Here is a 25,690-nt window from a genome sequence, read left to right on the forward strand (position 1 = left end):
TCTGCGGCGGCTGCTGCAGAGCCGCCGGAGGAGGAGGGTGGATCTCTCCAGAGCAGAGCGTTGGAGTTCTCCTCCTCCTCCTCCTCCTCCTCTTCCAGCCGCCTAGGCTCCGTCGCCACCCGTCAGACTCCTCCTTCGACCGCTCCCGGCGCGGGGCCTCCCAGGCGACAAGGACCGAGTACCCTCCGGCCGGAGCCACGCAGCCGCGGCTTCCGGAGCCTTCGGGGCGGCGGACTGGCTCGGGGTGCAGGTGAGCGATGCCCGCTCGGGCCGCCCGGGGAGGGACTGGGGCCACCGGGGCGGCGGCGGGGGTGTGTCCGGGCGGCGGCGGGCCGAGGCCCTTACGCGGATTCGGGCTGCCGAGATTGCACATCCCGCGTTCTGCCCGGGGTCGAGCTGTGAGATGAGCCCGGCTGGAATCCGGGGCACCGCGTTCGCCGCTGTGGGGCGAGTGAGCCCCCAAGAGCGGGCGGCTGCGGAGAGGTCCCCCGCGTCCGGCAGCCCCTCTGAGTTGGCCTCGTCCGAAGGTCACCCCGCACCTCTCGTCCACGGCGCCCAAGTTCCCGCCCGGGCGGTGCCCGCGACCTGGGGCAACCCGCTGCCGCCGCAGTCCCCGCGCCTCACTCCGCCCCTCTCCCCTCCTTCCCTTTCTTTCCACTCCGTGCCCGTACTAGAGCTGCTGCTTTTTAAGCATCTCCCCCAGGGTTTTTTGTTTGTTTGTTTGTTTGTTTTTTGCCAGTTAAAGGAATGTTTTTTCAGACTAAAGTCATTAGACTGCCCGAGCTGAACTGACTACCTGGCCTTGGGCGCTTGCACAGCTTTAGCCCATTTTCAGGTAATCTAGCTTCTAAAATGAGGAAGAGAATACATTTTGGGAGAGAGGTGTTTCCTCTGTGGTTCGTTTCTGAAAGATTTCTAGAAGTGGAAGATGTGATTGGCATGCTTTTAGCCTGTATATATGTGTGTAAGTAGACGGGGGTGACGGCACACGGGTGGCAGTGTTGTTTCAGGATTTAGGGAGAATTAGGGAGTTAACTGGCCTGTGCTCGGAAACCTGAATGTCCATACTTGTGAGAGCTCATCCAAGTGTCGCTGAGGTAGTGTGAGAAGCCCCGTGCCACGCCCTACGTGTCAAGCTGAAAAGCACCTAATTTACAAATTGTGTAGTGTGTTTTGGGAACAACCTTTATAAAACATTATAAAACATGTATCATAAGTTAATGCTTTTCCAGGAAGTAAATTGCAACTTTAATGATATTCCAGAAATTGGATAACAGATTTCATTAGTAAACTCTTACAGTATGTTTATTAATGTATTTCAGTGTGTCTTATTAGCTCATGTTTTTCTGTCCCTGGAATACAATATTATTCTAAACTGACTCTTGTATTAAAATAATAACACTATTATTGTAAAATATTATCTGAAAACACCATTTTTTGACCTTGAATTTCTTCAGGGCAGGAGCCATGTCCTACTTATCACTGTTTCTATGCAGAATGCCTTGAACATGAAGCTGTTCACACATTTTTGCACTGAATGAATGAATGTATAGGTTATCTCACAGTCACCATCCAGGAGTTGCTTATTTTTGTTGGGCTAGGCTGTTCGTTTTGTTTTAGGTTCTTGCCACATACAGACTTACTTCGTCTTTACATTCTTCAGCAGAGTCAAAGAATTCTTTACCTTCCAAAACTATCCTGCTCTGAAAGGTTAAAATTATAATAAAATTGTGCTGAGCATTGTAACTTGTATTCCAGTGTTAAATGCTTACTACTTGAGCATATTCAGAGTTAGTAGGAAGAGATTGCCTGGTGATACACAGCAAGTTTATGTTTGGGGTTGATAACTGTACCCTATCTTAATCAAAAAGAGGAAATTAGGAATTATCACTGTTTGGAAAACGTGGTGCTTCCCAGAATGCTTATAGTGGTTCATTCTTCCCATGAATACATGCAATCCTCTGACATCCTGATGTGACCTTGGCATGATTTACCAATAGCCTCTTTTACATTTATTTTCCAAGATCCAGATGCTGTTCTCTAGTGTGTTTGCTGAGTGTGCAATAATACGTATCATTTATTTTGAAGCAGTACTTCATTACAACACTTTCTTCACAGGACTTTCCAAAGGAAGAAAGGACTAATTATAGAAAAGAGTCTTGTCTACCATTTGTGAGGGAATATTTTTGTCTATAGATGGTTGGATTATTTTCATGTTAGGGAGGTTCAAATAAGAAGGTGCTGATGTTTTCTGTCCTCTCCAAGTATCTGGTGGTGGTCCTGCACTGTTTTTCCAAACTTAGCTTCTACAGAACGTAAATAAATGTACCACTGTCAATTCTTGTAGATATGCATATCGGTGTAATATGCATTTGTATTCTTTAGTAGATGAGTGGCAAGGACAATTACTTTTAAAATAACTGGAATAAGAGGCTGTGAATGTTAATGAGGAAAAATATTATGATTTTGAAGTAGATAGTTTATGATTTTCATTGTTTTATAAAATGTTTTAACTCTTAGACACTAAGGAGAGGGAAGCCAGCAATTTCTTATGTCAGTGACATTACCACTATACAGAGGTTAGATTTTCCTTCTTTAATTCAGTAGTCCTCTTGGTAATAAGAGTTCTCATGTGTTGATTGCCTGCCAAGCACTGTGATAAGAGCTTTGCTTAAATTATTTCTAATCTCCACAACACTTCTGCAAGACAGGTAGTTTTCCCATACTTTATTAAGGTAAATTGAAGTTATTTGCCAGAGGCTGGGCACCTAGCTTCTGTACAGTAGAGCCTAGATTTGAAAGTAACAATTGCTGAGAGCATTGAGTATTATTGCAGTTAATCCTAAATGGCTGTGGAAAAGGCAGTTCTGACTGAGCTGGGAACTGGAGCTTCAGGAAGGCAAAGATACTGATTCCTCTCTCTTGGACATCAAGTGTGGCCTGGGGTTGCCAGTGGCCCTGGCCAGGTGGCTTCAAGCGGCAGCCATTCTTCTATCTTCAGTGTGCCTACAAATACAGTGTTACCACCTTCTATGTGTGCCATGATGGAAAAATGGTTGGGCATTGTTCCTGTCAGTGTTCTGGTAAAGTATTTGGACTCAGTTCTTTTGATTAGTGCTTTTTAAAGTAACAGAATTGTCCCTGTTTGAGAGGAATACCATAAGTCTATTTGTAGTGACCTTTCCTTGAAATCACATTGTTTTTTTAGTTCTTTCTTTCACTAATGGAAATTGGGGAGAAGCTAAGGGGGACAGTAAAAGAATGGTAAAAGAAGCAGAGATGTTCTGGGTCTGTTTTTAACATTTGAGGTCGTTAATCATTTTCTCTGGGTTTAAGATGGAGGCTTAAAGGTGGCAGAAGTCTTGTAAGGGTCTAGCTGCTATTCAGTGCTGGTAGAATTCTCTTCCCTCCTTCTAAGCCTGTGCACTTTTTAAAATGCACTTTTAAATAGGCTTACTTTGAAGAATGTGTTTTTCTCTCTCTCTTTTTCTGTTTTTTTAAAGATATACCCTTAAGTAAAAAACAGCTGATTATCTGGCCCCCATAAGTAACAGTTATTCTTTTTTTTTTTTTTTTAAAGACATCTTTCTTATTACCTTATTGCATTCATAAGGATTTGGGTTGCCATATAGAAAAAAAGAAATTAAACTTCTATGGGTTTCTATGTATGAGTAAATTTTAGATGAGAATTTGCATATTTGATTTAATTATACGTGAAGGTGTTGACTTAGTTTCTCAAAGTCAAGAGGGTAGTCTTTACAAGCCAAAAAAGGCATGCCTCCATAAAATGATACTGTTCTTAAAGCCCTTCACAGCTAGGGTCCTATATTAGATGCAGTAGATGTAACACTGACATACATAATCTCCTTAAAGTCTGGGATCCAATTTTATTACTGAATTTACTTTTGAAACTAAATGTCAGGGTTTGATAATGTTATTTTGGACAATAAGACACAGTTAGATTATAAAATGGCTTATACTCCCTGATTTATTGGGAAGGTTAGCAAAGATCCCCCAGTTTCCAAAAGATTATGATTGTGATCATCTAAGCCATGGGATCTGTTTGCTTATGTAGTCGAGAAGCTAACGTAGTACTCCATTGAAAGTGGAGGTTGCCACACTGAGCAACTGAACACTGAGTTCAGCTGCCCTGTCTAGATTATTCTGGATTACTACAACAGCCTTATAGCCTGTGGTTGGAACTCATCTGATACTTTTCCCATTCTTATGTAGAACAGTGGTGATATTCCCCTGCTTGAAATCCTCTTGTGGCTCTTTTTTGCCCATTAATAAAATTCAAATTCCATTTAGCCTTAATCTCATATACAAAATCTTCAAGATGTGCTCCTTACCTACTCTTTTTTTCCCCTTTATCTTTCATGTTTTTTCATTTTTTTCTTACCTAACCCTTTAGCCTTATCTCTCTTCTTGGATGATCTTTTGTTCTAACAATACCCAGCTTCTGGAATGCTAGTGTTTGTTTACTCAGTCCTCCATTTCCTCTTCCTGGAATTCTAGCCTCTCTTCCTTTCCCTAATTTAGTATACTCCTACTGGTCCTTCAGAATTCAGTTTAGGTTATACTTCTCCAAAAAAAATTACAATTAGGTTCTCTCTCTGGATCCCATCCCTCAAAAAAAAAAAAAAAAAAAAACCTTCAAGACTGGGCTGGTTGCTTCTCTTATGTCCTGTCATAACATCTGTTACAGCTCTTACTACACTGGAGAGAGTACTTTCATTAGCCTATTGTAAATTTTGTTGACAACAATCCACAGTAACCTCATAACTACACACACACGCATTCTTTCTCTCTCTTAAAGGCCTTCTTCATTGGCCTTTATCAGTCAAGTGCCCAAGCTTTCTCAATTCATGGCACCCTTATTATCGCAGTAATTTTTTTCACAGCATCCCTAGGTCAAAAGAAACACCTAACAGTTTAATTTTTTTGTTTGTTTGTTCTTTTTTTTTGAGATGGAGTCTCGCTCTTTCACCCACGCTGGAGTGCAGTGGCACGATTTTGGCTCACTGCGACCACCACTTCCCAGATTCAAGCGATTCTTCTGCCTCAGCCTCCCGAGTAGCTGGGATTACAGGCACATGGCACTATGTCCGGCTAATTTTTTGTATTTTTCGTAGAGACGGGGTTTCACCATGCTGGCCAGGCTGGTTTCGAACTCCTGACCTCGTGATCTGCCCACCTCAGCCTCCCAAAGTGCTGGGATTACAGGCGTCAGCCACCACACCCAGCCAGTTTAATTTATTAAGTAATTAGGTCTGAACAACTTAATGAGTATTTATCTCCTAACAACTCAGTAGCTATGTGAAAAGATAATATACATAAACTAAAATCAATAACTTTCATTCTTAACTGCTATCGTATGTACCATAGTTTTTTCAACTATGTCCTGTTTGAACATTTAAATAATATCTAATATTTTGCAATTACAAATGATGTTACAGTGAAAAACTTTGCATACGTGTATCTTTGTATTGTTGGAGATACATCTTCAGGATAATGCATATGTAGAGTTGTTAGATACTATCAAACTCCTCATCCTATGGGGTTGTACTATTTTGCATTCCTACCAGCAGTGTATGAGAGTAGAGTGTTTATTTCCCACAGCCTCACCAGCAGTGTTTTGTCAGCTTTTGAATTTCTGCTGATCTAATAGGTAAGAAATGGTATCTCAGTGTAGTTTTCTTTTGTACTTCTATTACAAGTGAATTGAACATGTTTTCATAGATTTAAGGGCCATTTTAATATTTCTTTTTATTGTTCATAGTATTTGCCCACTTTCTTTTCTTTTTCCTTTTCGAGACGGAGTTTTGCTCTGTCGCCCAGGCTGGAGTGCAGTGGCATGATCTCTGCTCACTGCAACCTCCGTCTCCCAGGTTCAAGTGATTCTTCTGCCTCAGCTTCCTGAGTAGCTGGGATTACAGGTGTGCGCTACCATGCCTGGCTAATTTTTGTATTTATTTACTTATTTATTTATTTAGAGATAGAGTCTCGCTCTGCCAGGCTGGAGTGCAGTGGCGCCATCTCAGCTCACTACAACCTCTGCCTCCCAGGTTCAAGCGATTTTCCTGCCTCAGCCTCCCGAGTAGCTGGGACTATAGGTGCGTGCCACCACGCCCAGCTAATTTTTTGTATTTTTAGTAGAGACAGGGTTTCACCGTGTTAGCCAGGATAGTCTCGCTCTCCTGACCTCGTGGTCTGCCTGCCTCAGCCTCCCAAAGTGCTAGGATTACAGGCATGAGCCACCATGCCTGGCCCTAATTTTGTATTTTTAGTAGAGATGGGATTTTACCATGTTGGTCAGGCTGGTCTCAAACTCCTGACCTCATGATCCATTCTCCTCAGCCTCCCCAAGAGCTAGGATTACAGGTGTGAGCCACTGTGCCCAGCTCTCTTTTTCTTTTTCTTTCTTTTTTTTTTTTATTTGAGACAGAGTCTTGCTGGACCCTCCCAGGCTGGAGTGCAGTGGTGCAATGGTGCGATCACAGCTCATTGCAGCCTCAGCCTCTGAGACTCAAGTGATCTTTCTACTTCAGCCTCCTGAGTAGCTGGGATTATAGGTGCATGCCACCATGCTGTGCTAATTTTTGTATTTTGTTTGTCGAGATGAGGTTTTAACATGTTGCCCAAACTGGTCTTGAACTCCTGGACTCAAGTGATCTGCCCACCTCAGCTTCCCAAAGTGCTGGGATTACAGGCAGCAGCCACCGTGCCCGACCAATTTGCCTATTTTCTATATGACTTTCAGTCTTTTTTCCTGTCAGCTTTTAAAAGTTCCTTTTATTTAAGAATATTAGCCATTTAACTTTGACATATGTTGCAGATATTTTTGCTAGTTGTCTTGGCATTGCTTGTGGTGATTTTTTGCCATGCAAGAGATTGTTTTTGTATAGTCAAATATGTAAATTTTAAATTTACTGCATCTGAAGTTTTAGTCATATTTAGGAAGCTTTTTCTTACCTTCAGGTTATAGAGGAATTCATATTACACATGCTTTCTTCTGGTACGCATATAGTTTCGTTTCTCACATTTAGTTCCATTCAGAGTTTATGTATGATATATGGAATGCATCTAATTTTATCCTTTTTCAAGTGGCTATCCAGTTGCCCCAATGACATTTATTTAAAAAAGAAAAAAAAATTCTTGTTCCTTCTATATGCAGTTGGGTGTATTTTTTTCTATTGGATTATCTCACCATTCATGTACCAGTACCACATCATTTTAATCATAGAGGCTTTGTAGTATGTTTTAATAGTTGATAGGGCTAGTCCCCTATTATAGTGCTTCCTCTTCGTTGTTTTTCTTGCCTTCTTGTATGAACTTTAGCATCGATTTGTCTTAAGTCTGTGAAACAATTCCATTGCTGTTTTTGTTTGTTTGTTTTGTTTTGAGACAGAGTCTCGCCGTGTCACCCAGGCTGGAGTGCAGTGGTGCGATCTCAGCTCACTGCACCCTCTGCCTCCCAGGTTCAAGCGATTCTCCCGCCTTAGCCTCCCATATAGCTGGGACTACGCGCATGTGCCACCATGCCCAGCTTATTTTTTTTATTTTTAGTAGAGATGGGGTTTCGCCATATTGGCCAGGCTGGTCTCAAACTCCTGGCCTCAAGTGATCCACCTGCCTCGGCCTTCTAAAGTGCTGGGATTACAAGCATGAGCCACGGTGCCCAGCCTCATTGCTGTTTTTATTAGGATCACATTAAGCTTATACTAACTTATTGAGAACTGACATCTTTTTTTTTAGAGAAAGGATCTCCCTCTGTTGCCCAGGCTGGAGTACAGTGGTGCCATCATAGCTCATTGCAGCCTTGAACTCCTGGGCTCAAGTGATCCTCCTGCCTCAGCCACCTGAGTAGATGGTAGTACAGGTGTCTGCCATCATGCCCCGCTATGGAATTGACATCTTGATGGTATTGAGACATGTTAACCTAAAACAAACAATGTCTTTTTATTTTTTAAATTCTACTTTTGTGTCTTTGAGGAATGGTTTATAGTTTTCTTCATATAAGTTTTCAACATTTCTTGCTTATTCCTAAGCTATTTTATCTTTTTTGTTGCTATTATAGTTTTCTTATAATTTATGTCTTTTAGCTGGTTATTGTCCATGAATACGAATATTGTCGATTTCTGCATATTTTCCTGCCACCTTGCCAAATTCTTATTAAGTTGACTATGTTAGCCTCTTTTGCGTTGCTATGAAAGAATACCTACGACTGTGTAATTCATAAAGGAAAGAGATTTGTTTGGCTCACGGTTCTGCAGGCTGTACTAGCATGACACCAACATCTGCTTGGCGAGGTGAGGCCTCAGGAAGTTTTTACTCATGGAAGAAGGCGAAGAGTGAGCAGGTGTGACACATGTCGAAAGAGGAGTAAGAGAGAGGAAGAGGTTCTGGGCTCTTTTAAACAACCAGCTGTCATGTGAACTAATAGAGTGAGAACTTGCTCATTACTGTAAGGACAGCACCAAGCCATTCATGAGGAATCTGCCCCATGACCGACACATCCCCCACTAGGCCCACCTCCAACACTGGGAATCACATTTCAACATGAAACTTGGAAGAGACACACATCCAAATCATATCAATTACTTTCATCATTGCTTCTCTCAGACTTTCCAGATATACTATCATGTCATCTGTAAATAGAGTTTTTTTCCTTCTTTTCCAGTGTTTATGCTTTTAACTGTTTATCTTATCTAATTGCATTGACTAATATCTCCAGAACAATATTAAATAGCAGTGTAACAGTGTCTATAATAGAGGTGCTGATTGCTTCATTGTATTACATTCATCATAGATATACAAATGTGTACATTTAAACCTAGATAATAATCTGGCTATGTATATACCTTGCAAGGGTTGCACGCAGTCCTTTGCTATGTCTTTAAGAGATGCTTATGGAGATTGACTGGGCATGGGGGCTAAGACCTGTAATCCCAGTACTTTGGGAGGCTGAGGCCAGCAGGTAGCTTGAGCTCAGGAGTGTGAGACCAAGTTGAGTAACATGGTGAAACCCTGTCTCTACAAAAAGTACAAAAATTAGCTGAGCATGGTGGCGTGTGCCTGTGGTCCCAACTACTTGGGAGGCTGAGGTGGGAGGATCACTTGAGCCCAGGAGGGGAGGCTTCAGTGAGCTGAGATCATGCCACTGCACTCCAGCCTGGGTGACAGAGTGAGACTCCATCTCAATTTTTAGAAAATTAAATTTTAACAAAAGATACTTAAGGAGATGGATGTGGCAAGAGGCAGGAAAAGTCAAACTTTTAGTGCATGGTAGCAAAATACGGTGCTTAGCATGGTAACTGCTCCATGGTTTCTCAGTTTATACAACCAGTCCTGAGTTTTCTTGCTTCTCTACACAGTTTTCTGGATTTCATTGTGTTTTTTACCCAGCTAGTCATAGATGCCACAGGGTGACCTCCTTTTCTCTTCTAGGCTAAAGCTGTCATGGGTCTGTGAAAATCTAGGGATTCCCTTCTAGGCTTCATAGTCTTAAGTGGTGTGTGTGCTTTGCAGATGAGCAAGGCTGGTTTTGTATTGATATGGTGCTGCCTTGACTTCTTGTATTTCTAGATCATATAGTGAGGTAGATGTTAGTCTGTTCTCACACTGCTATAAAGACATACCCTAGAATGGGTAATTGTAAAGAAAAGAGGTTTAATTAACTCACAGTTTCACATGGCTGGGGAGGCCTCAGGAAACTTAAAATCATGGCGGAAGGTGAAGAAGGCATGTGTTACATGTCAGCAGAAAAGAGAGAGAGAATGAGAATGCCTGTGAGAGAGCAAGAGGGAGCATGTGCGTGCGAGAGCAGGAAAAACTGCCTTATAAAACCATCAGATCTTGTGAGAACTCACTCACTATCACGAAAACAGCACGGAGGAAACCGCCTCCATGATCCAGTCACCTCCCACCTGGTCCCCCCCTCAACAGGTGGGGTTATGGCGATTACAATTCAAGATGAGATTTTGGTGGGGACACAGCCAAACTGTATCATCAGGTTTGTAATTAGATGAGTTTATCCATTGGGGGGTAATCCTAGAGTACATAGCTGTGGGTGGTTCTTGACAAGTGTGTAGGGCCTGGGACATCTGGCTTTGGGGCAGTTATTTCTCCAGGTTTTATTTATGCGGATCCAGTCATCTGGCAGGAATGATTTGTTGGTGTGAAATCAGGTGTTAGCCCAGCATCCTGCACATGTTCCGTCCACATGGCAATGAAGGTGGTTGCACACCAGTGCTTGGTCTCCCAAGTTCTGGAGAGTGTTTTTATTTCACTGCCATCTAATTTATCCAGAAAGTTCAAGTAGCATATTTTCTGTAGATTCTTAAAATTTCAAGATTTCCAAGTCCCTTTGTGAACTCTCAGACCACATCCTATTGCCCTTTTCTGTTATTCTATTGTTTTCTCTCCCAGGAGGGCTGGGTGGTAGGATGTTTATTAATTTATTGCCCCATATGCTAATGAGTTCCTTCCTAGAACTCCTTACAATTCTCAATCCTTGGCCTGTTGTCCATCTTTGCTGTCCCTGGAGTGCTGGTAGGTGGAGTATTTAATGATCTCTTCTTGTCCTTAGGTTGAGGAGCCTTCACTCACCTTGGTCCATTCCTTGGTCCATTCCACCTATCTGTCTTCACTTTTCCTGTGACCCATGTCACCTTTTTCTCTCAGGGTCTTGCTGCCTCACTGGTATGAAAATCAGACTTGGGTGGGGCAGACTTTGGGGTTTCCTGCCTTGAAGATCCTCAGATCTTGTCCTGTGGTGTGTGCAGCTACCCTGATGGCACGCTTCAGCAGGAGGGTGATCTTTTCTGTTCTTTTTGTTGTTGTTGTCTTATTTCCTCTGCCCGCCTCCTACCATTTTTAGTCTGAGGGAAATCTGTCTTCCATCATCTTTCTGCCTAAAATATTTAGTCCATCCTCTGAAGTCTTAGGTTTCTGGGACACCAGCCCTAGTCATTTAGTGCTTGAATAATTGGTAACCTTCCCACTACCCTATTAATCTCCAAGGTCTTCCTGTTTCTTACATCTGCATAATACAGCTAAGACAATTCTGTGCCCCTGCTGCTTCATTCTTACTTGCTGCTTGTGATTTTCAGTAGCTTTCTTAGTCCCTAAGAATAAAATAAAACTTGATCATTTTGTCGCTATTTGTTGCTATGCTTATTTATTTTTATGTTTTGTTTTGGTCCAGTTCATAAAACCCATTTCTTTGTCTTGTTAAAGTTTCTATTTCATTGGTCATTTGTATTTCTTAGTGTGTGAATTGTCTTTATTTCCTTTGCTTATTATTTTTTTGTAGTGAGGACTTGAATCTTCTTTATAATAACAGATTTATTGAGATATAATTCACATACCATAAAATTTGCCCTTTAAAATGTACAATTTCACCAGATATGGAGGCTCATGCCTGTAATTCCAGCACTTTGGGAGGCCAAGGCGGGCAGATTGCTTGAATCCAGGAGTTCAAAACCAGTCTAGCAACATGGCAAAACCCCATCTCTACAAAAAGTACAAAAAAATTAACCAAGCATCTCTACAAAAAATACAGAAAAATTAGCCGAACATGGTGGCACATGCCTGTCTGTAGTCCTAGCTACTCAGGATGCTGAGGTGGGAGGGTCGCTTGAGCCCAGGAGGTGGAGGTTGCAGTGAGCCGAGATCATCCAACTGCACTCCAGCCTGGGCAGCAGAGCCAGACCTGTCTTGAAAAAGAAAAAAGTACAATTTAGTGGTTTTTAATAGTCAGAGTTGTGCAATTATCACCAATATCTAATTCCAGAAGGTTTTCATTACCTTCAAAAAGAAAGCCATACTCATTAGTCATCAGGCTTGATTTCTTCTGCCCCTCAGCCCCTGGCAACTACTAATCTATTTTCTGTCTCCACAGCAGTGGCCCCCAGCCTTATTGGCACCAAGGACTGGTTTTGTGGAAGACAGTTTTTCCACGGACCAGGGGAGATGGGGAGGAGGATGGTGTTGGGATGAAACTGTTCTACCTCGGATCATCAGGCATTAGATTGTCATAAGGAGCACACAACCTAGATTGCTCATGTGCGCAGTTCACAATAGGGTTTGTACTCCTGTGAGAATCTGATGCCAGCACTGATCTGACAGGAGTTGGAGCTCAGGAAGTAATGCTTGCTTGCCCTCCACTCACCTCCTGCTGTGCGGCCCAGTTCCTAACAGGCCACAGACTGCTACCAGTTTGCGGCCCAGGGGATGGGGACTCTGCTCTACAGCCTTTCCTATTCCAAACAATTTTTGGATTCCATAAATGGAATCACACAATGTGTAGTCTTTTGTGTCTGGCTACTTTCACCTAACATAATGGTTTTTTTTTTTTTGAGACGGAGTCTTGCTCTGTCACCGAGACTGGAGTGCAGTGGCCGGATCTCGGCTCACTGCAAGCTCCGCCTCCCGGGTTTACGCCATTCTCCTGCCTCAGCCTCCTGAGTAGCTGGGACTACAGACGCTCGCCACCTCGCCCGGCTATTTTTTTGTATTTTTTACTAGAGACGGGGTTTCACCGGGTTAGCCAGGATTGTCTTGATCTCCTGACCTCGTGATCCGCCCGTCTCGGCCTCCCAAAGTGCTGGGATTACAGGCTTGAGCCACCGCGCCCGGCCTAACATAATGTTTTCAAGATCATCCATGTTGTAGCATGTGGCAATACTTCATTTGTTTTTATGGCTGAATAATGTTCCATTGTGTGGGTATGCCATAATTTATCCATTCATCAGTTGATAGACATGTGGGTGTTTCCACTTGGGGGCTTATATTGAATAATGCTGACATGAACATTGATGTATGTGTTTTTGCATGGATGTATGTTTTCATTTCTCTTGGGTGTATATACCTGGGAGTGGAATTGCTGGGTCATGTAGTAACTCCATGTTTAACATTTTGAGGACCAGCCAAACTTTTCTAAAGCAGCTGCACCATTTTACATCCCCACTGGCAGCGTATGAGAGTTCCCAGTTTTTCCGCAACTTCACTAACAGTTGTTATTGCCTTATTTTTTTTATTATAGCCATTCTAGTGAATATAATTTGTTTTCCTTCCTCTGCTAGGATACTTTGAGCTCCCCTATGTTTATGAAGTTATCTATGTTTTAGCATATCATATATGCCTTTTCTTCTTAGATCTCTAAGTTTAAGGTCCAGTCCCAAGAACACTTTCTTTATTGTAAAAACTATAAACTTGACTTTTTGTTTGAACTTCCAGGTGGACTTCTCTTTTGATTCATTAACAAAATTTCTGTTTTACATTTGTGTATTTGGTGTTATACCAGTTTGTTCTCTCAGTGCTATAAAGAACTACCTGAGACTGGGTAATTTATGAAGAGAAGAGGTTTAATTGACTCAGAGTTCTGCAAACTTAATGGGAATCATGACTGGGAGGCCTCAGGAAACTTACAATCATGGCGGAAAGCAAAGGGGAAGCAAGCACATTCTCGTTAAGGTGGAGCAGGAGAGAGAGACAGCAGGCAAGGAAGTGCTACACTTTTAAACCATCAGATCTCATGAGAACTCACTATCACTAGAACAGCATGGGAGAAACCACCCCCATGATCCAGTCACCTCCTTCCAGGTCCCTCCCCTGACACATGGGGATTACAAATTGACATGAGATTTGGTTGGGGACACAGAGTCAAACCATATCAGATGAGTTTCAAGCTGTTAAAACAGTAAATTGCTAAAAGCACACTGTTAAAATTTGTGGTGTAGCAAATAGAATGTTTAAGAGTAATGAAGGGGAATTATTCATAATGAATACTGACATTGTCTAAGTGAATTGTTAGTGCAGTGTTGACTACAAAATTGAGGAGCCCCAGTTATAGCCAAAGTAACCCAAAATGATGCTAGGTTTAATCCTGTATTTCTGTCCCTGTTAACAGGAAGGTACAAAGTATGACTAATTTTTTTTTAATGGAAACTGCACTTTTGTATACATTATCTTATTTGATCTTTATTATCAGCCAAGAGATATAGAGAGGACAGCTGTTCTTCCACATGGGAACATTTATTGACCTTCATTCAACAGTTGTTCCCTCTGTTTCAGTATGTTAACACAGGTAGATCAAAAAGATGACAGTATTTATACATCAACTATGTGCTTCTTTCTAAATGCACAGAGAACTTTATTGGTGATTCCTTTTACATTTGGTTAGGTTTAAAATGAGAGTGCTATTTCCTCCCAGCTTTTTGTTTTGAAACATTTAAAACCTACAGAAAAGAGTAACATAGTATATTGAATGCCTACATACCCTACACCTATATTCACCAATCACCAATTATCATTTTAGCCACATTTGCTTTTTCTGAGTATAGATGCTTTTATTGATTGATTGATTTTTGAGCTATTTGAAAGTAAGCTGGAGAAACTTCACCTTTGTGTCCTTCAGCTTGCATTTTCTGAGAATAAAGGCATTCTCCTGCATAATACTGTTGTAATACTATTGTAACACCTAAGAAAATTAGTAGTAATTCCATAACATCCTCTAATATCTAATCCAGATTCAGGTTTCCCAGTTGTCTCCTAATGTCTCTTTCTCCCTCTCTTTTTTTAAAATTTTATTTTAAAAGACAGGGTCTTACTCTGTCACTTAGGCTGAATGCTCTGTCACCTAGGCTGGAGTGCAATGGTGTGATCACAGCTCACTCTAACCTCTAACTCCTGGCCTCAAGTGATCCTGCTGCTTAAGCCTCCTGAGTAGCTGGGATTACAGGAGTGTGCCACTTGTTCATAAATTTAGAACAATATTTAGTGTCAAGTCAGTGATTTTTCTAAGGGTATAACAGGGATCTTCATAGATTTGCCCTTTCCAGATGGTACATATAAATGAAATCATACAATATGTGGTTTTTGTGTTTGACTTCTTTTACTTAGCATAGTGTCTTTCTGGTTCATTCATGTTACAGCATGTGTTTTTTTGTTTGTTTGTTTGTTTGTTTGTTTTGAGATGGAGTCTTGCTCTGTTGTCCAGGTTGGAGTGCAGTGGCGTGATCTCGGCTCACTGCAAGCTCCGCCTCCCGGGTTCACACCATTCTCCTGCCTCAGCCTCCCGAGTAGCTGGAACTATAGGCACCCACCATCACGCCTGGCTAACTTTTTTGTATTTTAGTAGAGACGGGATTTCACTGTGTTAACCAAGATGATCTCAATCTCCTGACCTCATGATCCGCCCGCCTTGGCCTCCCAAAGTGATAGTATTACAGGTGTGAGCCACGGCACCTGGCCCATGTGTCAGTAGTTCTTTTTTGTTGCTTAGTAGTATTCCATTCTATGGATATGGATATACCACATTTTATTTATCATCATGTCTCCCTGCAGTCTTGACCCTCCTGGGCTCAAGCATTCTTCCCACCTCAGCCTCCCAAGTAGCTGGGACCACAGGCACATGCTACCAGGCCTGGCTAGTTTTTAAATTTTTTTTGTAGATATGGGGTTCTCCCTGTGTTGTCCAGGATGGTCTGAAACTCCTGGGTTCAAGCAGTCCTCCCTTTTGGCCTCCCAGAATTCTGGAATAACAGGCATGAGCCACTGTGCCCAGGCCATCTTGTTTATCTATTTACAGTTGGTGTACATTTGGATTTTTTCCACTTTTTGGTTGTGAATAATCCTGCTGTGAACATTCATGTACAAGTCTTTGTGTGGACATATGTTTTCATTTCTCATGTATATACACTTGGGAGTGTAATTATTGGGCTGTATGGTACATTTATGTTTAATCTCTTAAGAAATTGCCACGCTGTTTTCCAGAGTGGCTGCACATTATTTTGCATCCTCACCAGCAGTGTTTGAGGGCTTCTATTTCTCTGCATCTTTATGGACAGTTGTTACACAGTAAGTCCTCACTTAATGTCTTAGGTAGGTTCTTGGAAAATGTGACTTTAAGTGAAATGGTGTATAACAAAAACAATTTTACCATAGGTTAATTGACATAAACAAGAGTTAAGTTTCTGCAGCATATTTCTGGTCACAAAAACATCACAAACTTCTAAATCAATACCCAAAACACTTCTAAACATTGAAATAATTGTGAGCTATACATACCTTTCAGAAAGATTGATACAAACAAGTAAGATTATTACCCAATTTTTGGTGAATCAGTGAGTGACAGCAGTTGCATTAGTGATTGGTCAAATCAAAGAAGAAATCTTTACAAAGCGAAAAATGTAAGGAGCACTTTCTGCCACCACACAGTTCAGAAAGAAATGGCGGTGATGTGCGCATGTAGTCCCAGCTCCATAAGAGGCTGAGATAAGAGGATCTCTTGAGCCCAAGAGTTTGAGGCTGTAGTGCACTATGGTTAAGACTGAATAGTCATTGCAGTCTTAACCGTGACAACATAGTGAGACCCTGTTCCTTTAAAAAAATAGAGGGAGAGAAATAATCACAAATATGACAGACTTTCTGAGCACTTTTATATCATATCCTGTGTTTTCATACATTTGTCCGATTATCATAGACTTTATAGATTTTTATTTTCTAATAATTTGTATTCATCCATTCATTTTCCAACCCGCTTTTTCCAGTTCAGGCTCTTGGATGGCCAGAGCCCATTCCAGCAACTTAGGGAACCAGGCTGGAACCAGCCTTGAACAGGACGCCATCCTGTTGCAGGATGCCCTCATGCACACACCCACACTCGCTCAGGCATGGACAATTTAGACATGCCTGTGAACCTCTTGTACACATCTTTGGAATGTGGGGTTTTTTCCTCCTATTTCATTAAAACCAAATGATGTTGAACCAAACAACATTATTTGAGGACCTGCTGTAGTCTTTTTTGATGTTAGTGTTTTTTCTGTATTATAACCATTCTAGTGGGTATGAAATGGTATCTGGTTTTTGTTTTGTTTGTTTGTTTTGAGACAGGGCCTTGCTCTGTTGTTCAGGCTGGAGTGCAGTGGTGAGATCTTGGCACACTGGAGCTCAACCTCACAGGCTCAAGCAATCCTGCCACCTCAGCCTCCCCAACAGCTGGGACTACAGGTGCATGGCACCACTCCTGGTTAATTTTTGTATTTTTGTAGAAACAAGGTTTTGCTGTGTTGCCCAGGCTTGTCTCAAACTCCTGAGCTCAAGGGATCCACCTACCTTGGCCTCCCAAAGCGGTGGGATTACAGGCATGAGCCACTGTACCCAGCCTGAAATGGTATCTTATTGTGGTTTTCATTTGCATTTCCTTAATAACTGATGATGTTCAGCATCTTTTCATGTGCTTCTTAGCCATTCACATATCTTCTTTGGTGAGATGTTTAGTCAAATCTTTTTCCTGTTTCTTTTTTAATTGGGTTATTTTCTTGTTACTGAGTTGTAAGAGTTTGTGTATTACAGATACAAATCTTTTATCAGATATATATGATTGGCAGATATTTTCTCTCAGAGAGTGCTGTGTTTTTTGGTAATGATGTTGACCATGAGCCTTTCTTAATGTTTTCTAATTTCCCATGTGACTTTCTTGGAGGGTTGGGAGAAAAGCTACATCTTCTGGTCATAATTCTTCCATGTATCTATTAATAGTATTAAAGCAGAGTCAGTTAAAGAAAGAATAGTCACCTTCATCTTCATTCAACAATTAAGCAGTGAGAAACTCTTCCGCTTTGAACCATGTGAAGCAGATACTCATACTGTGGGTATTAGGACTCTACCCACAGTTATAAGAGCCAGAAAACCAGTTCAGCAAAACAGAGTTTTGCCATTTTTTTCTCTCTTCCTCTACTTCTCCATTTTACTGGCAGACTGTCTTCATGTGGTCAGGAAGATAGCCACCTTTATCTCCAGATTCAGTTCTTCCTCACTAGCCCTACTAGAAGAGCCCAAGAAATGGAGCGCTTTGGCCAGCTTGGGTCTCATGCCTTGCTTTTGAGGGAAGTGGCGCATGCTAATTTAGTCCTGTTGTGATGGGGTAAGGAGAGGAAGGGGTGCTGGAGGGGTGCTGGGCAGACAAATCATATGTCTACTTCTTTACGGGTGTTATATCAGTTTTGCCCATTTTTATGAGGTTAAACCAAAAGTAATGAATAGAAGGTTAATACCTGTACTATTTTCTAAAACTCACATTTATTTTCTGATTAATTTTAGCATTACTAATAGAACCATTTTTGTATTGAAACAAACACATATGATACTTGGTTTATGCTAAAATATTCCACATACATCTTCCCACCTCCCAGGGAAGGGAGGGGACCTATCTCAACATTGATAACAACTTGATAATTGTGGCTGACCTCCCCACTTCTCGTGGACTTTTCTTTTACGTAGTTTTCTTTACCTCTCTGAGTGGGGTTATGACCATCTTGGAGTTCCTACATTCCTACAGATTGCTGAAATCAATTTTTTAAAACTGGTTTGCTTCCCCTCTGTGTTCATATATTTGGATTCCCAAGCTCTGTCAGTGTCCATATGTTATATGATTCATCTTTGAAGTGATTTTTGTTTTAAGTAAGGATAATTTTTTTAAGTAAGCATAATTCCCAGTTCATTTTCATGACGTTGGGTATATGATGTGGATGGTGATGGTGATGGTGTTATTGATGTAGTTTTAGTGATTTTCTTGCTCAAAAAAGGAAATCATGTTTATCACTTGAAGTGCTTCTTATCTAAACCTTTAGTAGATAGATACAACTGGAATTTGTTCATGTAGTTGAACAGATATCTTTGGATACTGTGTGGAACTTACATTTCTTCCATATAGTACTTTTTGGGATTTATTTTAGTATGAAAATTAAATGCAGAATTGAAAAATTCTGGCTTCAGATTATCTGTATAAAATGTATTATCTGTCAGAGTTGAAACAGACCTTAAGGGGTCATCTTGTGTATTTTTATACCCAAGAGGAAGGCTAAAGATCACCTCTACCCATCTTAGTTCCTCAGTTGGAACAACGGCTGTAACAAAAGGCAGTTTAACAATAGAAAAGCAAGTTTATTAACATGTGCAGCATACAACACATGGGAGAAACCGCAGTGAAAACAAACTCAGAGCACAGTGGCTTGCAGCTCTGGTTTATATAGCGTCTTCAACAAAGGGCAGTAAATGCGTGGGTAAATGACAGGACAAAGGAAAGGATTTTAGGCTTCCAGGAGTGGGAAACTGTGGAAAGGTAAAGATAAGGGGGGAAAGTAAAGGAGTAAGATTTGTTTGCAGATTCCTCTGGTGCTGTCTCTGGGCTGATGAGTCTAGAGTTGTCTCTAGTAACAGAGGATTTATAACCTATATCCTGCCTTTAGGTAGAAAAGGAAGAGGATAGAGATTTTCCTTGGTTTGCTATCTCTCAGTTGTCTTCAGCTAAAAAGTAATTTTTACATCAGAGAAGCATATTTGGGGGTTATATATTCTGATTTCCTTCACACTCTTTACAAAAATCCTCTCAAAGCTATCTGGCTATTAGCCATTTGTAAACCCCTGTAGTGATATTGTGGAAATCTGCTTCATTTTTGGATGTTTATATTTAAAAATATGTCCTCTTTGAACTGAAGACTGTTGTGACTTCTCGTTCCTTGGTTTGCTCTCCGGAGCAGCATTTAGTAGACATATTTTTGAGCACTTGTTAAATAGCGCAACTGTTGACAGAATTGAGAGTAATCATTTTACATATACCTTTAATCAAATAATTGAAGCTGGCTGTCGTAAAACTTTCCCACTGGTTTCCCAAGTGGTCTGCCTGTTGAGGCCACACATCATTCATTTCTTTAGTTTCTAACCATCCTGATCACAAACTTCTGAAAATAACACTGTAACATTCACTTACTTGGAGCTCAAGTTTTACAGCTTACATATGGAACACATAAGGCAGGAGGAAGTGACTAGAATCTGTAGATTTCCTTCTGTTCCCATGCCCTGACCTAAGCAATTTCAGATTCATTATTTACATCTAATTATCCAGTAAAACCTGTGAGGTAGAAGATGAGGAAACTTAAGACTATACCATTAAGAATTAGAAAGTAAAGTTCAAACAAACAAAGAACACCTTTGAGCATCCGTATAAATGCCAAAGTCCTAGCACTAAAGACTCTTATGTATCTGATGCACAAGAGAATAATTAGGTTATCACCCAGAACCTACTTACCCTTACTTTATACCTAGTAATAAACTTGATAGTTTATTTCCAAACAATTTTTAGGGGTGAAAGGATGTTGCTGCCGGCAGGCACATAGGCAGTAGTGATCAGCGGGGGACAACTGTGCAAGGGAAGAAAGAGGCAGAAAAACGGCCAGGTGCAGTGGTTCATGCCTGTAATCCCAGCACTTTGAGAAGCTGAGGCAGGCGGATAACTTGAGGTCAGGAGTTCGAGACCAGTCTGGCCGACATGGCAAAATCCCCTCTCTACTGAAAATACAAAAATTAGCCAGGCATGGTGGCTCACGCCTGTAATCCCAGCGCTTTGGGAGGCAGACGCAGGTGGATCACTTGAGATCAGGAGTTCAAGACCACCCTGACCTACATAGCAAAACCTCGGCTCTACTAAAAATAAAAAAATTAGCCAGGCGTGGTGGCACATGCCTGTAATCCCAGTCATCTCAGGAGGCTGAGGCAGGAGAATCGCTTGAACCGGGGAGGTGGAGATTGCAGTGAGCCGAGATCCACGCCACCTGCACTCCAGCCTGGGTGACAGAGTTGAGACTTCATCTCAAAAAAAAAAAAAAAGAGGCAGAAGGACTATGCAGTGCTGATAGAAGAATTCAGAGTTCCACATTCCAGGGCTATTGAATTCAAGGAATACTGCCCAGAATTCATAATAGCCTCTGAGAGCGGGTTAATAATATACATAATGACTCCAGGTCCTCAGAAATCTTTTAAAAAGTTATTCAGTTAAATTGAGGAATTTATGAGAGAGAGAAAATTCTGAACTGAAAATATTTATTGAATATAACTCAGAAATTAAAATACTATTCTACCTGACTACTACTTCTGGTGGCTAAATTGATTGTTTCTTTTTGTTGTTGTTGTTGTTGAGATGGAGTCTTGCTCTGTCGCCCAGACTGGAGTGCAGTGATGCAATCTCGGCTCACTACGATCTCTTCCTCCCAGCTTCACACCATTCTCCTGCCTCAGCCTCCCAAATAGCTGGAACTACAGGCGCCTGCCACCACACCCGGCTAATTTTTTGTATTTTTTAGTAGAGACAGGATTTCACCGTGTTAGCCAGGATGGTCTCGATCTGACCTCGTGATCCGCCTGCCTTGGCCTCTCAAAGTGCTGGGATTACAGGCGTGAGCCACCACACCCAGCAAATTGATTGTTACTTATGGTCTTGCTGGGAAATTCCAATTTTTTTTTTTTTTATTTGTATGTGTTAAGAGTTAAGTGTAATAAGATACTCAGTAGGTATTCACTCATTGGTGCTTATTTTGGGAGCTAATTCATACAGTTAGAATGTATCTTGGTTATAACCTTGGTTGAATCATCAAAGTCTTCCCATCTTGACTATGTCAAGGTTTATCCCAGCTTGACTTCCCTTGTGTCTTAGCACATCCTGGTCCACTTTCCCTGCTATCAGTTGTTAAGTATTTACAGAATGCTGTTATTATTAGCCTGAGTGAAACATAGTTTAATTTTTCATATAAATATGTATGTGAGTACTTTTAAAATTATCTACATAACAGTTACTTTCTTGTAGACTTGGAAAGAAAAGAATAAGTTTGCATTACTACTGAAATACTTTGTTTCATCCTTCATCTCTTTTTCCTTCAAACCCCAGCTGTTAATTTGGTTACTGTTTTGCCATAGAGTACTGCCCTTTATTCTTAGTGGATTTAAACTGTCTAATTTCATTAGATCTTTAAATCTTTGATGCAAATATTGACAATTTGTTCTTCAACCAAAAAAGATTAGGTAAATATATAGTCCAGAATATTTATGCTGTTATTTCTTGATTATTTAAAACCCAGAAGTAATGTTTGTCAGAGGGTTGCTACCATTGAGACTAAAAAGTAGTAAACTTTTCTATGCTTTCAGGGAAATTTTAGGTACTTCATCTTAAAGAGTTTTGTTGTGCAGTATACAATACAATACATTTCATCACATGACAGATTTGTACAAAATTGTAGGAAACCCAAGTTCTGCTTATAAATTACTTTTTCCTCTTTCTTTACACTGATGGATTAAGCAGGTTTGATGCAATCAGACTTTTTGATGACTTTCCTAGATGTTAAAAGTGTGAAGTGTCCTTTGGCTAAATATTGAGATTATAATTGTAACATCATCCAGGTTCAGAACTGAGTACTCATTTTTTTTTTTTTCCAGTTTAATGTCAGTATAAAGTATCCTATCACTTAACATTAAAATTCTTGGGACAAGAATTTTACCAGCAGGGTTTTGTAGCTTATTTTTGTTATATTAGCCAATAAACCTATTTTGTAAATCCTGTGTGACAGTGTGGGAGGTGAGGGCAGAAGGGTTCAGAAAGAACATTTCCTTTTTAAGGCAGTAATATGAAAATATTTTGAGATGAAAGTTGTTAGTATTGTGAGTTTTCTTAATTCTTAAACTGAGACACATTGACAATTATGGCCTCATAAATGAAATGAGAAAGGGAATAATGATAGTAATTGAGGGTTTTTTTCTTTAGAAATTATAGGTTGTTTTTCCTTTAATATTTGAAGCTGACTAAAGTCCATTTATTGTCAGTAAAGTGTAAAGGAAGCATATAACCTTTTAGGGGAGACAGTATGGTATAGTGACATGAGCATAGGTCTTGTTTAATAAAATGCTCTTGAATGAATAAACACCTACTATGTCCCAGGTACTGTACTAGGCAAATAATAGGGACTGGCGCTTAACCTAGGCTTAAGGAACAAGGAAAGCTTTCCATAAGTGACCACAGGAGAAAATAGGAATTTGATAACGGAGATGCATCAGGTTGAGCTGGACATTGAATGTTCAAAACTGGGAAATAAAATTCGTGCCATGAATTCAGAGCAAGAGTATATTCCTAAGGGGTGAAGAAGGGTGGGAAAAGAGACTGATTAGAGGGGTCAGGAGGTTATAGGCAAATCATAAAGCACCTTAGGTCACTGGGGAGTCAAAAAAACAATTTAAGAAGCATTATAAAATTTGCCTTTAGACAGACTTGGGCCATTCTCTACTTCAGAGCTCTCAAAATTTTCTCTGGTGAAGGGCTATTTAAAAAATTTTTATTAAGTGGCCAACTGATACTTTTGGAAAATACAACCACAGTGAATTACTAGAAGAATGAAATGTTTAAAAGACAAAACTGTGCTGGCTCATGCATGTAGTCCTAACTACTTGGGAGGCTGAGGTGGGAGGATCACTTGAGCCTGAGAGGTCAAGGCCGCAATGAACCATGATCATGCCACTGCACTCCAGTCTGGATGACAGAGCAAGACCCTGTCCCCGCACCCCCCCCAAAATAAAAAATAAATACAAGCCCACTTTTAAATTAGATAGAACAGACTGGGCACAGTGGCTCACACCTGTAATCTCAGCACTTTGGGAGGCTAAGGTGGGAGGATTGCTTGAGATCAGCCAGGGCAACATGGTGAGACCCCCATTTCTACAAAAAATTTTTTTAAATGAGCCAGATGTGGCAGCACACATCTGTGGTCCCAGCTGCTCAGGAGGCTGAGGCAGGAGGATCACTTGAGCCCAGAGGTCAAGGCTGCAGTGAGCCATGTTCTCGCCATACACTACAGCCTGAGTAACAAAGCAAGACCCTGTCTCAAAAAAAAAAAAAAAAAAAAAAAGATTGAACGTTGAATAGACATAAAATTGCTCTAAGTTTCTCTATAAAAATTTCTAAGTGTGTACTCTCAAATTTATTCTGTTCTAGTCATTAACTACTTCACTTTGAGTATCTCTGTTACAGAGGAGTAATGTTTTTTTGGTCCTGCATGCTCTCACTACAGAACTCTAGAGCCTCCCGTGTATATATTTGCTTTTTAGCCTTATCCACGTACTGCTGTGCAGTTATATGATTTCTATTATAAACCATAAAATAATAAACTATAAAAAGTAAGAAAATGAGAGGTTGGATAAGCTATTATAAAATGTAAAATTTTATTTTTAATCATATGTAAATATTGTGTTGACACTAAACCATTGTTTAGTGAGATCAGTATAACTAAGAACTCCTATTAGCTTATGAACAGATTCTTATTTATTTATTTTGGAGACAGGGTCTCACTGTGTCACCCAGGCTGGAGTGCAGTGGCACAGTCATGGCTCGTTGTAGCCTTGACCTCCCGGGCTCGAGCAGTCCTCCCACCTCAGCCTCCCAAGTAGCTAGGACTACAGGCATGTGCCACCATGCCCAGCTAATTTTTGTATTTTTTGTAGACAGAGTTTTGCCATATTGCCCAGACTGGTCTCGAACTCCTGCACTCAAGCGTTGTGCCTTCCTTATCTCCCAAAGTGCTAGGATTACAGGCATGAGCCACCATGCCTGGCTGCAGATTCTTTCTAGTGGAAATCTACATAGCTTCTGCACTCATGAGGCTTACTCTGTGATTGTTTCTGATCAAAAGGTTCCTTAAGTATCTGTGTCTGTTCCTTAAGTATAGGTGTATTGTGTATCCTGTAACTGAAACTTGAGGTATTGTTGGAAACATTGGAAACAGTGTAGGTCTGGAGTTTCGTAGTCCTGCATTTGAGTTCCAGCTTACTGTTGTGTGATCCTGGACATGTTTGCACTGGACTGAATGTTTATGTTCCCCCCAAATTCGTACGTTGAAATCCTAGACAGCAAGGTGATGGTATTAGGAGTTGGGGCCTTCAGGAGGTAATTAGGTCATGAGGGAAGAGACCTCATGAATGCAATTAGTGGCCTTACTGAAAACAACCCCAAAGAGAGCCCTTGCCCCTTCTGTGAGGTTACAGTGAGAAGACAGCCATCTAGGAGGAAATGGGTCCTCACCAGACACCGAATCTGCTAGCACCTTGATCTTGAACTCCCCAGATTCCAGAACTGTAAGAAATAAATTTTTGTTGTTTAAAGAAAGAGTGAAAATTTCTTCCTACTTTTCAGTGTTATTATTGAAAACAAAGATAACTTTTTCAAGTATCTATCAAAAAGTCTTAGATCTATTTTAAGCCCTTAAATAAGTGTTTGTTTCATTTTGTTTCACCAACCACATAAGCTTGTAGGCCACTTCTATAGGGTGTAACATTTTTCTCAGGAAGTCAGATTTATACTTCCGTATTAACACACCTTTATAGAGGCTTGTAAACTTCTAAAGTCATATAAAAAATTTTGGAATTTTGTAGATTTTAAAGGGGCCCAGGGGCATGGGTTCAATCCTCTCATTTTACATGTCTGAAAACCATGGTCTTCAGAAGTTTGTAGTGGCAGAAAACCAAAATCTTTAGAGGCTATGAGGTAGTAGAACCTAGGCCCATTGACTCATACTCTAGTCCTCTTTCTGCTATCATGTGTAATCCAGAGCTTTATGTTTAAAAACACTGTGAAAATGAAAAAGGAGTTAATATATACAGGTTTTTTTGCCAGTAGTTTTCCATCAACTTAATAACTTTTTTGGGGGGAGGGAGTCTCTTTTCACAGTTAACTCTTTCATCCAGCAGATATTAAGGATCTCATGTGTCAGGTAGCGGAGATATAACAGTAAATAAAATGGGCAAAATTCCTGCCCTCATGGATCTTAGGTTTTGCAGAGGGGAATCCTAAAGGATGTGAGGGAGCGAGTAA

The 25,690-nt window shown here is 40.7% G+C and overlaps 1 protein-coding gene across 2 annotated transcripts in view; it reads left to right on the plus strand.

Annotated features, from left to right (window-relative positions):
* The first annotated feature begins 4 nt into the window (after positions 1-4).
* Positions 5-25,690, plus strand: part of LOC105497757 (RAS like proto-oncogene A) — an 84,187-nt gene continuing 58,501 nt past the window's right edge. The window contains exon 1 of one of the 2 annotated variants that reach the window (XM_011769083.2): positions 5-250. The gene's annotated coding sequence lies outside the window, so the exon portion shown is untranslated. The remainder of the gene's footprint in view (positions 251-25,690) is intronic. The other variant, XM_011769084.3, reaches the window with a different exon arrangement.

The sequence above is a fragment of the Macaca nemestrina genome, chromosome 4 (genome assembly GCF_043159975.1).
Source record: "Macaca nemestrina isolate mMacNem1 chromosome 4, mMacNem.hap1, whole genome shotgun sequence".
Taxonomy (NCBI): domain Eukaryota; kingdom Metazoa; phylum Chordata; class Mammalia; order Primates; family Cercopithecidae; genus Macaca; species Macaca nemestrina.